Here is a 15,631-nt window from a genome sequence, read left to right as displayed (position 1 = left end):
CCCAGAATAAACACATACAGAACAGACTGGAAGCTGACCCACAGCCTAAAGCAGAGTGGCCCAGCCTCGCCCAGCCTAAATTAGCTGAACCACAGTCAACCTGCTGACCCATGGACCATGGGTATACAAAGACAGGCCTGGTGTGAGTCACTGAGTTTGGGGAATGGTTGTTTTGTGTCACTATTATAACAATAGCAGATCAGTGCAGGTGCTCTCAGGGGCTTGCTCTATCCCCAGGCCTATGCCCTCAAGTTTTAGGTGGGTGCTGCAAGATGATGGCCACAGGGATAGGCAGGAGAAGGGGACAACTTTTCTCCATGTAGCTTTTTGTTTTTAATCAAAAGGGACATCTTTTTCCAGGAGCTTCCTTCCCCATCAACATCTCTTCCAGTTTCATGGACAGGGTCACAGGTTTGTCACCTGTGTCCTAATTGATCACTGACAATAAGAGTGGAACCACTGTGATTTGTTCATGTTAGTGAACATTTCTTCCCTCCTTGTAGTGAGGAAGGGCTTCCATGAATCATGGGGGCATCCAGTGGTCAGCTGAAATGTGGGTTCCATTAGCATGGAAGGAAGTGGGCCATAGCACTTGAGTGGGAACCCACAAGGTGGCCACAGCCTCCTGCTGCTCCAGGAAACTAACAATCAAATGTCATATTTCTTACTGCAGGTTTCAAGTGCATAAATGTTAAAATAGCACTGTTGATTCTTATTTCTCTGTGATTCCAGTAGGTCCTCTCAGAGTTTGCAAATTTAAAGCAGGTGGTGGACAGCTAGATTTTAGTAGCAGACCAGTTTTTTAAAAAATCAGGCAGAACTCAAACTATAAGACAGGTAAAGAGAGAAATCCTCTGGCTTATGGGGGATACGCATATGTGGTGGTGGGAGTGGGGAAGGATGGTAGGGAGCTCCAAGCCCTTTTTTTGGCCTTCTTCTTTACTCCCACCCACCCAAGACCCCTGAGATATTGTCAAAGAGCCCAATATTCCACCAAAGTAAGGTGGGAAATCATTATATAAAGAAAATAGAATTCACACTTATTGAATGTCTTCTATGTCTTAGGCAATTGTGTCACATTTGTGTCTTGAATCCAACAACATCCTTTACACCTACTTTAAAGAGAAAGGGAGTCATTGCCTAAGGTTATACACTAAGTGGGGGCCAGAATTAGAAGCCAGATGTCTGCCTCCAAAACCAGTGTCTGGTCTTGGAACAGTACCCATTCCCTACCCTCAACCCCAGGGATGGAGGGCAAGCCTCAGGACGGTGGTCCAGGTTGGCTTGGGGGGGTGTTTGGAAAGAGCAACCATTCTGGAGTTAGTGCAGTGACTTTTGGAGAGGCTTGGGTTTGAGTCCCAGCTGTGACCCCAGGTCTATGGCCCAGGCCAGGTCTCTTGACTGCTCTCCATCTCACTTTGTTCATCTGTAAACCAAGATATTGGGTGCTTGCAGCTTTGACATTCTAGGACCTAAATTTAGACCACCCAGGTGGCCTGGATTGACACCTGCTGGGCAAGTCCTCCCCATCAATGAGACAGAAACCACATTGAAGGGCTGGGCCTCCATGGGAGGAAATGGAACCGAGCCCTCTGCACCCCCACCCGCCTCCATGCACCACACCATCTGACCTGATTAAAACCCAGCCGGAGGGGCCTGCCAGTGACTCAGACCCTTGCCTGATCTGATTGTCAAAGTCAATTCCTAGAAGTTGAAAGTCACTTCTCTTCTGCAGCCATTGCTATCACCTCCCACCACAAGGCAAGTTCTAATTCTGTCCTTCTACCACAGAGCTGTGGCGAAGTCAGTGAGGGCACGAGGGGATTTCAGGGGAAAGTCTGTTGGAAGTCTGGAGGCCAAGTCGTGTTGGAAGGATGAGGGGTAGAAGACAGTCCTCGTCATGGGAGGAAACGGGGGGTATGAAGTAGGCCTCAGCTCTGCTACATAATTACCAGCTGGGTGATCTTGGGCACATTATGTAATTTCTCTTTGCCTCAGTGTGTGTAAATAAGCAGGAAAACCCTCCTTCCCAATTTCACTTGTCAGAGTTAACCACTGCCAATGGTTCAGAGTGTGTCTCTGCAAACTCTTCTCTTCAAAGATGTAAACCCAGAAGACAGAGAAAGATAGAAATAGAGAGATGGAAAGGCGAGGATGGCATTGGTCATGGCCAGCTCAGCAGTGGCATCATGCTATGCCCGCAGGAGGGTTGAGAGCACAAGGCTGGCTATGGAGCCTGTATATTCTCTGACTTCCCAGAGAATATAAGCTCAGTAAGAGCAGGAACATGTCCTGTCCTGTCACATCCCCAGCGCCAGGAACAGTGCCTGGCACAAATAGTGGCAGGAGGTGGAAAAGCTGGAGTCCTGGTTGTCCCCTGACAAAGTAAGTCAGCACCAGGTTACCATAGGAATGGGCTGCAACAGCGTCCTCCTGCGCGCACCCACCCACCTTCCAGACACCTCTGCTGCTCCAAGTCCATCTTACTAAATCTCCCTCAAAGCGGCTTGGCTCGTGACCCACACCACCCCAGCGCTGCGCAGGAAAAGGAATTCTGGGAAACGTAGTTTCTGCTTAGTTAGGTTAGCAGGGTGCAAAGCCAGCATGCTTCAGCTGATCAAGATCCCTCCGGATTATATTGTGACAGAGCAGGAGAGTTGACATTACCTGCGTGACAGGGAGCGCAGGGGGCAGACCGTGAATGCACACTGCCCTCCACCCCAGGTGAGTGTGAAGTGCTTCCGCCCCTGGTGTGGGGTGGGGACGGAAGAGAACATTCTGCAGATCAGTAGGCGCATGCTAAGCGCCGGAGGCTATGGTGATCAGGCACAGCAGTGAGACTTGGTTGGGACTGTGCTAATGCACCATCCTCTGCTGGGATCTGTCAGGGTTTACGGGGGGCTCCGCTGCTGAACCATGTGGGGATCTGATAGGAATCAGCGTTCCTGCATTCGTTGTCTTTGAGAGTGGCCCTGGTCTCTGCTAGTCTCCCGTGTGCCTGCGCTAGGCTGGCGGGCCACGTTAGGGGCCTCCACTCCACTTTCCCTCTGAGGAGGCCTTTTACGCCACAGGATGAGGAACCAAAGTGAGGGTCCTGCCAGCTATGCAGTTGATCCATCCCAATTACCCACTGGAGAAATGACCAGGGGGGTCTGCGGGCCCAGGAGGCCCACGGTGAGGTGTACTTAGGCCAGCACTCCATTTATTGCCTATGTACACCAGGCATAGCAGGTTGGCGAGTTCTCCAGTCTTATATCATAAATCCATTCCAACAAATCCACCTCTCTGAGCCTTTTGGTCCCTCCCTTAGTGTTCTTCCAGGGCAGTTTCGTCAACTCCACCACACCTACCATAGACTGACTTCATATCTAAGCCTTTAGAAGCCATTCCAACAGCCCTCGGAGATGGGCTCATGCTCTGCGTCATAGGGGAGTGCCCCTAGATCAGTAGTTTCCCCATTCAGCTTTATACCTTCCCTGTGCTGGCTGATAGAGGACCTTCAAGACCCACTCCCGGGGGGTGTCCTCCTGGTTCCTGTTGGTACACAGCCAGGCCCTGCACATCTCTTGATAGAGAATCCATTTCCTCCTGCTGAAGAAATGATACTAGCCCTCTCCGACCATGTTGAGACCTGATTTCAGCTATTGGACTGGATGGCAAGTAGGAGAAGCATGGGAAGAAGTCCACATCATCTTGAGAGGCATCCAGCTCAGAGGAGGCCTTTGCATGGTTGCCCACCCAGGGGAAGCTCTAGCAAGGAGGAGGCGCCGCTTCTACCAGTCCAGAGGCTCAGGTTTATCAAGCATACCCACGCAAATATTCCCATTCCAGGTCCCAGGACCTTGGCCTTTCTCTATCAGCTCTCTGACTTCAACATGGAAGGCTCGCTGGGGCTGGGAATTTAGTCTCCTGTCTGCCTTCTCTACTCTTTCAATCAGATCTTGGGTCTGCTTTTAGGGAGTCTGCCCTCCAGCTTTGGGAATGAACGGGCTAGTTAAGTGCTGCGCGGCAGCCTAGCAGCCTTCCGGCATTCACGTGGGGCCCTAAGTTGATAGTGGGCTGACCTATGCCTCTCATTTTCTTCCTTCAGGGCTTTCATGGCAGTTGAACTCACCTGAACAACCCTGCAGTCCTCTGAGCTACCACTGGCCCCCTGCTGCACATTTCTCAAGTGCTAGAGCCACTAGATAAACCAGGGCATGTTCTTCCACCTGCACCTCCTCCTCTCTGGCTTGGCCTCAGTGTCCCACTCTGTAAACACCCCACACTGACACCTGCCTCCTTGCTTGAGTGCCACCCCTATCATGATTCTCGGATTCTCTTATATCATAAATCCATTGGGCCCGGCGTTCATTTGATGGGTTCCCTTCCCATCAAATGGCTCCATCCTGTGGTTCCCTCCTGGCTTCACTCCTTGTCTTATTCAGCTCAACCATCACATCGTCATATTCCACGGGCGACTGGAGCTCTGCACTCTTGCACACTGGTGAATATTGCAAGACAAAAATCACACAACTGAGCTGCCAGTTTGCACTCTAAATCTGTGACCATGGACCTCTGATGGGCCCTTTAAGGTACCCCACAGAGCCCCCTGTGTTTTGCTTCTCTGGGGTGACCATGCCCTGTCTTCTCTCTTTTCAAGCTTGTCACCCCCTTGCCATCCGCCTCACTCTCAGGAGGTGACCTTGCCCTAAATGTCATTGGAAGAACAGGTGTTGAGAGACGTAACTGCCTACCTAGTCTCCCCAGCCCTGTGGACCTATGGTATCTGCCTTGGTCTTCCATGACTCCCTCCTGACACCCATAGGCCGAGACCCTTCTCCTCTCAGAGGCTGGAACCCTTCATTATGTCCCTTTCTCCTCCCTCCCTGCAGATCTGTGTCCAACAGCTCGCAGACCGGCTCCAGGGGCTCCTTTCTTTACAAAACTGCTCCTTTGGGCCCCATCACACTCCCTCTACCCCCAACTTCTCAGAAGAGTCTCCTCTTCCTCCCCTGCCTGACCCTTTCCCCAGCCCAACCCGAATGGCCTCTGTTCCCCAGAGCCAATCACCCAGGGAGGGTCTCCAGGGTGCTCATAACTCCCAACTGGTCTGATCCAACTTGAGCTGTGCCCAGACTCCCTGTTCGATCACCCTCAAGTGGAATCTCAGCTTCTCTTCCTTTTAGAGCTTCATTTGGGGGCACACCCCTTGACTCTAGGCTTGGGGCTAATTTCAGCCAATTGCAAGTGGTCTGAGCTGGTTTGGGACAAATGCAACCAGCCAGGACCAGCTTCAAAAGGTCTGAATCGGCTGCTTCAGTTTATGTAGCTCAGACAAATTCTGCTGATCCAGCCTGGCTAACGCAGACCAACCTGGGGAGTTGTGGACAGGAACTGCCAGGGAGCAGGATGTAGGCTGAGTCCATCCAAACCGGTTCGCTGGTCCCATCCGGTTTGTTCTGGTCATAGTGTGAGCTTTTGAAGTGTATTGGGAGGCCCCATAAATTTTTGCTTGGAAAAAGAAGCAAAGGGTTTGGGAATCACTGGGCAGATTGATTGCTAAGATGGCTTCCAGCCTGCTCTCTGTGGTGTCAAGTGCTGAGGAAAGGCCAGCGCTGACTTCTGTCCCATTTTTTAAATCGATTTTTAGAGCCTTAATTTTAATCGTAAGTTTTTATTTGAAACTGAAATTTTTAGACTTTGATTTTCAGAGCACTTGCGGGTTTAAAAAGGAGCAGAAAGTACAGAGTTCTCATATAATTCCCATTCATTTCCTTATTATTAACATCTTGTCACTGTGGTACATTTGTTACACTTGATGAGGCAGTATTGATGCAATATTATTATCAACTAAACTAACTAGTTCCTATTAGGACTCATTCTTTGGGATTTGCGTTCTAGGGGTTTGGGCAAATGTGTGATGACATGCAGCCACCATTGCAGAACCAGGCAGTATGGGCTTCATTGGCCTAAAATCTTCTGAGCTGAGTCTGTTCATCTCTCCCTCTCTTCTCCACCCCAAACCCTGGGCGACCACTGATCTTTTTTACTGTCTCTGCCGCTTTGCCTTTTCCAGAACGTCATACAGCTGGAATCATACAGTATGTAGCCTTTTTAGCCTGGCTTCTTTCATGTAGCAATATGCATTTAAGATTCCTCCCATGTTTTTTCATAGCCTGATAGCTCATTTCTTTTTTTCCTTTTTTTTGTGGTAAAATATAAATAACATAAAAAGTTTCCATTTTAAGCATGGTTAAGTGTACAGTTCAGTGGTCATAAGTACATTTACATTGGTGGGCAACCATCACCACCACCCATCTCCAGAACTGTTTGACTTTCCGAGCTGAAACTCCGTAAACAATAACTTTCCATCCCTATAGCTCATTTCTTTTTATCACTGAATCATACTCCACTGTCTGGTTATACCACAGTTTATGCACCCATTCTCCCACCAAAGGACATCTTGGTTGCTTCCAAGTTTGGGCAATTATAAATAAAGCTGCTATAAATTTTTGTGTGGACCTAAGTTTTCAATTAGGGTAAATACCAAGTAGTGTGATTGCTGGATGCCTGTCTGATCTGATTTCATCAACGTTATCAAGTACCTGGGGTGGACAACAGCCAGGCCCAATGCTGTACAGATGTTGTTTTATTTAATTGCCATGAAAACCCTGGAAATGGGTCCTGTCATCCCTGATTTACAGATGAACAAACTGAGGCTCAAGGAAGTGAAAAAAACTTTAGAGAAGCACGCAAGACTAGGGGCGATGGGGCAAAGAGATGATTTCTAATTTTCTTTCTAATTCAGCTTTGCTTTGCTCCTTTTCTCTTTGTGACGAAGCAAACACATTTGTTTTCTGATCTGATTGTTGTTAGACCAGTATCCTTTCCTTCCCAGTTACTCTTTATTTAATTAGAATAGCTCTTGCTCAGAAGCCAAAGACCTGCTTTGGCTAATAAGGGCACCCTCCCTCCCGCAACACACACACACACACACACACACACACACACACATTCCCTTGTGAATCCTTTCTCATGTAGCCACAGTCTGGACTTGCTTCAAAGCAACAGCTCTCAGTTGTGAAAAAGCAAACATCTTCAAATGGATGAATCTCTTTCTTTTAGAGGACTCTACTCCCCTGGGGGTCCCATGATTGTGGAGTCCCTGGGGAAGATCGGAGGGGTTTGGCAGTAGGGAGCCACAGCAGACAGCAACCTCTGTGGGTGGCTTTCCTGTGGTCCGTGGTGGACAATAGAATCCAGGTTCATGGGGTCGTGTCATGCAGGATCCAATGGAAAACTCGACCAGGGAACAGACTGGGCCCACCCATGCCCACGGCTTGGCTTCCAGACCCAGTCAGTACCCCCAGATGGTCTCCCTTCCCCACCCCCAGCCCATTGCCTCCATCCCCAAGCCCCCTTAAGTACCAATAATGGAAGTGCTTACTAGGCCCCGCAACTATTCACCCTTATCTTTTATTTATAGCTGACAAAGCTCCAAGCAGGAAAAATATAATCACACTTTAAATAATGGAAGTTGTAGGTATTAGAGCTACATGGGCAGTTACTGGAGGTGCTGCGATGTCTCCCTGCAGACCTGCCGGGGCGCATGCCGACTGCATTTTTAATTTTTAAAACATATTTCTTCCCAAATTATTCCGCGTTACAGAGGAGCCACATTTATGGAGGTGATAAATTACTGTAATAAAGTGCCTCTTCCTCAAATATATAGGACGAAGCCACGCTGAGCACAGCCCAGCGCAGGCGGCCCCGAGAGAGCGGCGAGAAGTCCCACTGCCTCACTCCTCACTTTAATTATTTGGCCAATGTGTCCTACATTTTTAATACAGTCACAAGTTTTCTTTAAGCAAAGAATTCGACCTGACCACGGATTTGCATTTGTGTGTGCCCATGTGTGCAAGGGCATATGCATGGATGCAAATAAACATGTAGTGTGCATGTGTGTGCATCTGTCTGTGAATACACATGCATGCTTGTTCACATGTGCAAACGTGTGTATATGTAATGGCCTTTGGATGTCCTGATGCATGCAAATCTCCGAGTGTGCAGAGTATGCATGTATTTGCACACTTACATGGATACATATGCATTTAGTTAAACATGCATTTTTGGGCAGCCCCGGTGGCACAGCGGTTTAGCGCCGCCTGCAGCCCAGGGCATGATCCTGGGGACCCTGGATCGAGTCCCACGTCGGGCTCCCTGCGTGGAGCCTGCTTCTCTCTCTGCCTGTGTCTCTGCCTCTCTCTCGCTCTGTGCATCTCTACGAATAAATAAATTTAAAAATCTTAAAAAAAAAAACTGGCCATCATCTTTGGCCTTATTTAAAAAAAAAACATGCATTTTTGTGTAGACTTGTCTTTGTGTGTACATGGCACTCGTGGATTTGTGTGCGCTAGAGCACACAAGTATGGAAGCATGTTTCCAAGCATTTTTTTCTTGGTGCTGGTCTGCCTTCTCTGCCCTCATGTGCATTTGAATCCTTTCTTCTGCATCAAACCAAATCCCCTCCCACCTTCCCTCATGCAAACAGCAAAGCACAGAAGCTAAACTAAAGGTCCGATTGCCTGGGCTGAAATCTCAGCTCTGCTTGCTATTACCTACACCACTTTAGGTGAGACTCGTCATACCTCACTTTCCCCATCTGTAAGATGGAGTTCAAGTTAAGAGTATCCTTTCTAGGGCTGCTGGGAGAATGAATGGGCTTAATACATGTAGAGAGGCTCAAGTGAAGTGAGCACAAGTGTTAAGTATTGTTCTTCCTTCCTTCCTGCCAGACACAACACAGGCTGCTAGAAGCTTCCTTGGAAAGTTACACACAAGAGAGAGCCCATAGTGGGGAACCATAATGGGCTGAAAAAGTGGCTAAAACCAGCACTTACCTCCTCTTGCCCCAGCCCACCCTGTGGAGCCTGCGTCCTTCTACACAAGTCAATGGGCTCTTGAGGGCAAGGCTGTGCCCTCCTCATCTTGTAAGGGGTCACCAGAGTAGGTACCATGAATATTCACCATCTGGACAAATCATAAGCAGCTGATGGGAGGAGACATGGGGAGGGCAATGGGAGCACGTGGCTTCTCTGGAGGCGATAATCTAGGGAGATAGGGATGAAGGAGTGGGAAAGTCTGCCAGGGAAAGGAGAAAATCCAATAAGGGGTACACATGAGCAGGTTCCTTGCTGGGCACCTGGGACTTAGCCCCCCTGGGGACCCACCAAGCAGCAGTGTGCAATGTGCCCAGAATGGTCCTACCTTTGGTCACTGTCCACAATCCATCATTGGGTGAGGGCTGCTCTGTGGACATTCCAGCCCTGGCATTTCTGGGTGCACTGTGGAAAGTGGGCTTCTGTGTTACCCGAGAAAGTTCTAGGCAGGGAAGTGGAGATGTGGGGGCTGGGGATGGGATAGAGGATGTCCCCCCTACAGCCGGGACAGTCACTGGGAATTCAGAGGTAGACTGAGGGGGTATAGGCAATGCATGAAGAGTACTGTTCCAGGTCAGCATTGAGTGTTCAGACTCATGGATGGACAAAAAGGTGGACAGGGAGTCGGTCAGCCGGGGAGGTTGAGAAGCTGGTCGGTGGGGTGACCCTAAGTAAGGCTCACATCTTCCCCCGTTTCACTTCACTGAAGGCTTCTGAATTGTCAAAACTAGAAAAGCAGGAGGGGAGGCAGCAAAGGATCATGCCAGGGCCTTGCCATGGCCTCCCAATCCAAAGGCCAATGTCGGGGACCGCCTCTGACTGAGGTTCTGCGTCCTACACTCACCCTGCACACCAGCAGGCCTTCCCCTCACAGACACTTTTCACGCAAGGCTGAAGCTGCTGCTCAGGGGATTGGAACCCAAAAAGAAACCAGGGAGCTAATTCTTCAGCTTCCTCTGTACTACTCCTGGCCCGCACAGTCCTCCAGTCCCTCACAATCTCCTGGTTCCTTTCCCTTCCTCACAGGTATCCTTCTGCCTCTTGACTTTGCACATGCTGTTCCCTCTGCCTGGGATGAGATGACCCTCCACTCTGAGCAACTTGGGAACTTCCTTTAGTAATTCGTATTTAAACATTAACGTTTACTGTTTCAGTAGCTGTACTTAGAGCCATGCGTGACACAAGGTAAGCTCTAGACAAGGGTTAGCCATTAGCAGCATCAGTGTGGTTCAGGGTGACTTATAAGATCCAAGGGATCCCTGGGTGGCGCAGCGGTTTGGCGCCTGCCTTTGGCCCAGGGCGCGATCCTGGAGACCCGGGATCGAATCCCACGTCAGGCTCCCGGTGCATGGAGCCTGCTTCTCCCTCTGCCTGTGTCTCTGCCTCTCTCTCTCTGTGACTATCATAAATAAATAAAAATTAAAAAAAAAAAAAAGAAATAGAACTGCTGTGTGCCAGCTGCTGCAGAGAGCACACGACTACTCCCCATCATGCCATTTTACAGATGAGGACACTGAGGCTCCAGAGGTGTCACACAGCTGGAAAGGGGCAGAGCTGGGACTTTGGTGAGTCTGTTTGGCCATAGCCCTGTGTTCTCACCAGCAGTCTCTCTTCCTTCCTCCCTCACACCAGTGGGACTTTGAGGGGCTATTGAGGATAGGGAGCAAAATGTGGGCATCAGGTTTTGACAAATCTGGGTTCAAATCCTAGCCTTCCAGTCCCCAACTGTGTGATCGTGTAGACCAGTGACATCCTCGCTCTTTGCTTCAGTTTCCCCACTGTCTCCTGAGGATTTGGGGGACCCTCTCCAAAAACCAGATTTTCAGGATGCTGAAAAAAAAAAGCTTCACATGCACAGATTCTTTCTAAATAGAATTTTACTTTCATAAGTATCTGTATTTGTGATTCTGTTTTTCTTAAGGCCAGACCTCCAAAGTATAAGCTTCTGGGCCCCCAAACTCGATCTTGCCTGCAACCCTGTCTCTAGTTCTTCCAGTCTGACAACAGAGGAGTGTGGCAGCACATCCATCCCCACCCCACTTTCTGCCCAGAGGTCAGTGCCTGCCCAGTGGGGACCCAAGACTTGGAAGATGAAGGGACTAGGATGTTGTCCAGTAAGTTAATGCCAGAGCTGGGCTTGAACCCATGTCTTCAACCATTGAGACTGGGCTTGACTTGCTGCAGGAAAGGGGGTAGGACCAGGCCCTCACTGAGGCTATGACTCAGAAGAATGGCCTGATGCCCTTCACAGGGGCCTAGAGGGGCAGGGGTAGCTGTGGGTGGGGGTGTCCAGGGATCACTGCTAAAATAAGTAGCAGCTTCCTTTGAAATGCCTCTGTGGTCTGTGCAGGGGAAGGAAGTGGAGGCCCAGAAATGGGAGGGGACAAAAGGGTGAGAGCTGCCAGTATCTCAGATACCAAGCTGGGGCAGTCCCCACCCACCCAGATCCAACAGTTGCTCCCAGCCAGGCTGTAGCATTGAGGCCTGAGGAGCCCAGGCCCACCCCTCCAGGCCACTCTTGGCCTGGTCCTTTTGCCTGCCCCAAAGTGCTCCCCACACCCTGACTTCATCTGGCCTTTCCCCTTACCTGGAATGCTTTTCCCCCACTTTCTCCTTCAAGACACAAGGTCAATGTCACCTCTTTGGGGAAGCCTTCCCTGACCACCCTTGAGACAGCCAGACAGACACATACATGGGGGTGGGGGGGGATTCAGGCACCCATAGAACCTCATTGTAAACAGTAGTATTTGTTATGACAGCTGGCATTTACCAAGTGCTTCAATGTTTACATGGTACAGGTGCTCTGCATGGATGATCTCATTGAATTCTTGCAAAAACACAACACTGACGTTATCAATAGCTTCATTTTACAGATGAGTAAACCAAGGCTCAGAGATGACCAACTTCCTTAAAGTCACATGGTAAGAAAATGACCCTAAGTGTAACCCAGGTCTGGCTCCACAGCAGGGTCATTCAACCAGATGCCATCCCCTTAGACTAGGATATGAATGGGCCCTCCCCAACCCCTCGAAGTTGCACAACACACCTGCACCGAGGAGGCTCAGTGAAGTTTAATTTTTAGCCTTGCCCTTGGAGCAGCTGGTCGCTATAGAATGCTCTAAAGGGAGAGGAAGCCAGCTTGTAATGAGGAAGCATTTCTGTGTACACATGTCTGGTAAACTGTATGAAGAGATCTCAGAAGTACCCCCAAGGCTTCCCTACCGTTTTGGGTTTTCTTTTTTTCTTTTAAATTTTACTTATTCATGAAAGACAGAGCCAGAGAGAGACAGAGGCAGAGGGAGAAGCATCATGCAAGGAGCCTGATGTGGGACTCGATCCCGGAACCCTGGGATCACGCCCTGAGCCAAAGGCAGATGCTCAACGGCTGAGCCACCCAGGCGTCCCTGTTTTGGGTTTTCTTTAACCCTACTCAGGTTCTCTGTTTACAGATCTGTCCCTCAACCTCACTTCCCACCCCCTCACCTGGGAGATCCTCATGGGCAGAGAATGAACTTCGGTTTCTTGGTCCACTAGGGACTACTTGGTACCTAGGAGACCAGGACAGATTTGTTAAATGAGGGAACAGAGGGAGAAAGTCATGAAGCATCCATGCACAAACGAACAAATGAATGAAGACGGGTCCCTCTGATGTCTCATAAGTAGGAGAGGCACAATTCCAGCTTAAAAATTCTAGGTCGGCCCCCGGTATGCCAGCCTGTGTAGGTGACCGGCCATTTGGAGAGAGTTTGGCCCAGGCCAGTGTCTGGCAGGGAGCCTGAGAAGCCCTCTTGCCACCTTATGCTCCACAGGGACAGCACCCCAGCTCCTTGCGTCTGGGCCCTGAGCCCTCAGCAGGGCCCATGGCTGCTCCTCCGGGCCTTCGAGCCCCCAAGGAGGCACCTCCTTTCTGCAGCTGCAGCAGGCCAAGAGCCTTTAACAAGAAGGAGGAAGCGAAAGCTCTATGTGGATGAGTCATCGAGGGTTCTGGCATGGAGTGGCATGCCAGGAGTGGCAGGGGCGGAAGAGGCTGGCAGGAAGAGACGCTGGAGTGAGGAAGAAGAGCGAGGAGGCCACGGAGCGTGAAGGGTCCGAAATCCCCTACTGGCCCCTCAGCAGACACTGGGGTCTTCAGCTGGAGAGCAGGTGCAGAGATGCCATCCACAGTCATGTCACTGAGGGCTGTTGTAGGGCAGAGCAGCCAGATGGAGATGTCACAGAGGCTGCCATCAGGGCAGGGTTCTGGCACCTAGGCAGTCATCTGGCAGTCAGGATGGCCAATGGCAGGCCAGGCGGTAGGCAGGGCGTGGGCTCTGGATTTCTACCCCCTGACTGGGAGCCCAGCCCTGTCTCTCATTAGCTGTGTGACTGCAGGCCAGTGGCTTCTCCTCTCCAGATGCCCTACTTCTACTTCTGCTTCTGTCAAGTGCGGCGAGGGTTCCTACCTTGTGCTTTAACACATGAGAGGCACGTGGAAGCATTCCTCGTCTAAGGAATCCCACAATAACTGGTGACAATTGTACCAGGCGAGGTATCAGCAGGAAAACCAAAACACTAGGTTCCTAACGGAGAGAAGTTAATATAGGGGGCTGGCTAGAAGGATAGAAGAGCTGAGAAACCCAGTGGGAGATGGTACTGCAGCCCAGAGGCCAGCAATAGCAGGAAGCTGGGGCAGCTCCAAGTTTGGAGGCTGCCAGGAGGAGGTGACTTATCAGAGGGGAGACACAAGGAGAAGGCAACTCCACATCACAGTGGGGATGGGTGGTGTGGGCCACTGAGATAAAGAAGGAGTCTGGAGGGCCAGACCACAAGGGAGAGGGTCGGAGGGAGTGCCACAGAGGCAGCGCAGACTCAGTCATATCCTACTTCCTAGTGGTACCATCTTCATTCATCTGCTTTACCTCTTCAATTCCTAACCTACAAAACAGAAATGAGAATAGCACTGAATAGTAGCAAGCGCTTGTCCAACTCACAGTTCTCACACAGCCCCGTGAAGCAGGGACTAGGCCTACTATTATGCCCATTTCACAGATGAGAAGCTGAGGCTCAGAGATCCGGTCACACACTGGTACGCGGCAGAGCAGATTTGACCCAGCCTGCTGAGACCCCACGTCCTGCTCTTTCCCACTACACTCTGTTTCCCAACCTGCATCTCTCTCCCCAGCTGGCCTCACCCTATCCTCTCTCCTTCAGAGAATTTTACCCAGTGCCTCCAACCCAGATTGGTAATCAGCATCTGCTCCCAGCAGTAGGACCTGACACCAGACTTACCATTTCTCTCTCAGGCCCACGGGCCCTGGAGTCACACCAATGTGAATATGAGCCCAGGCTCTGCCATCTTCCAGCTGTGAGGCCTGAGAGAAGCTACTTCCCTTCTGCAAGCCTCAGTTTCCTGGACTCCAGCACAAGGGTCTTGTCCTGAGTTCGCTGGGCTGGGGTGGGGACTGCTTAGCCACACTTAGGAAGCAGGTGGCACCGGGAAAGGTGTGTGTGCGCGCGGTCCATTAAACTCTTATCAAAACTTAGTCATATCCATAGTCCCGGGGACAGTGCCAAATATTTCTTTGCTTTTCCTGAGTTCTCACCCCATGCAGAGTGTGACAGGGGGAAGTGCTGGGCATTGCTCATTTGCTTTCATATGTGACAGCCCACCTCCTGCAAACCGCTTTTCCCAGGCTCCTTTGCCAACTGGCTTCATGCTAGGCTGGGCCACTGGGAAGTACTGGGAGAGGTCTGGGGAGGTGGGAGACATCAGACTGTTTCTCCCCCTCTCCCTCTGCTTCGTGGGGGGAGGGTGTCATTGTTCCAGTGCTGTCTTCTCATCTTCAGCTCCTACAAAACTACCCAGTCCTCTGTGGTTCAGCCATGCAGTGGCTCCTGCCATGATTCCACCACCCCCAAGCAGAATTGTCACCTCCTCCGTGTGTTGCCCCACCCTGACCTGGTAGTAGCTCATGCCCAGACTACACTGTCTTACCATTCGCTGTTTGGCTTTTCAGCTCTTTCCTCTCCTGGGTAACCAATTGCCCGTATTAAACTTCTTCTGTTTGAAATATCTGGGGTGCCCTCTGTTCTTCTCACTGGCCCTGACTTTTGTAGGAGACATCGAGGACTTCCTTTCCTGTGGAATTGCTTCCCTCTTCTCCAAGCCCAGAGTCCTTGGCCTGGGTGGTTAGGCCCAGAACCTGAGTCCTGTGGGCACATCACAGTGGGGCTGGATGGGGCTATAGCTTCTTTGAGCTCCTTGCAGTGAACCTGCTCTCTGCAAACAGAACCTTCTTGTGCTGACACTGCCCTTTGCAGCAAAGGTGGAGTGTACCGTGATGCTTCGATGCTGTCCCTTTACTATGCTGCACACAGGGCTTGTCTGCATCACGGCTGGGAGGGACTGTGAGGAGTGGGGGTAGAGAAGGTAGTGAAGGCAGCAAAAAGCACCCCATCCATCCCGCCAGCCCTACAGAGGGCCAGAGCAGGCATTAAGCAAGCTTTTCCACCAGCTTCAGGATCATCTCTGACACTCAGGCCAAAGCCTTGAATTTTAAAACCAGCCCTAAAAAAAAAAAAAAAAAAAATCCAGTCCTGAGGGGAATGAAGGTGCCTCCATGATAGGAGCCACTCAGGGCCCCACCAGTTAAGGAGTAAGGAAGTTAGGACAGACTCCTTTGAGTGAGCAGGGAGGTGTACTCCTGCCTCCCACCCAAAGCCCCTGAGAC

At 50.6% G+C, this 15,631-nt stretch overlaps 1 long non-coding RNA gene across 1 annotated transcript; it reads right to left on the bottom strand.

Annotated features, from left to right (window-relative positions):
• Positions 1-10,780: 10,780 nt before the first annotated feature.
• On the bottom strand, positions 10,781-15,316 carry LOC119873443. The gene is made up of 2 exons (XR_005364087.1): positions 14,190-15,316; positions 10,781-13,835 (listed from the first exon to the last, which is right to left on the bottom strand). It is a non-coding gene; the product is annotated as an uncharacterized LOC119873443 (long non-coding RNA).
• Between the last annotated feature and the right edge of the window lie 315 nt (positions 15,317-15,631).

This window comes from Canis lupus, chromosome 9 (genome assembly GCF_011100685.1).
Source record: "Canis lupus familiaris isolate Mischka breed German Shepherd chromosome 9, alternate assembly UU_Cfam_GSD_1.0, whole genome shotgun sequence".
Taxonomy (NCBI): domain Eukaryota; kingdom Metazoa; phylum Chordata; class Mammalia; order Carnivora; family Canidae; genus Canis; species Canis lupus.
The sequence above is the reverse complement of the archived record's forward strand: the minus strand, read 5'-3'. Positions and strand labels throughout refer to the sequence as shown.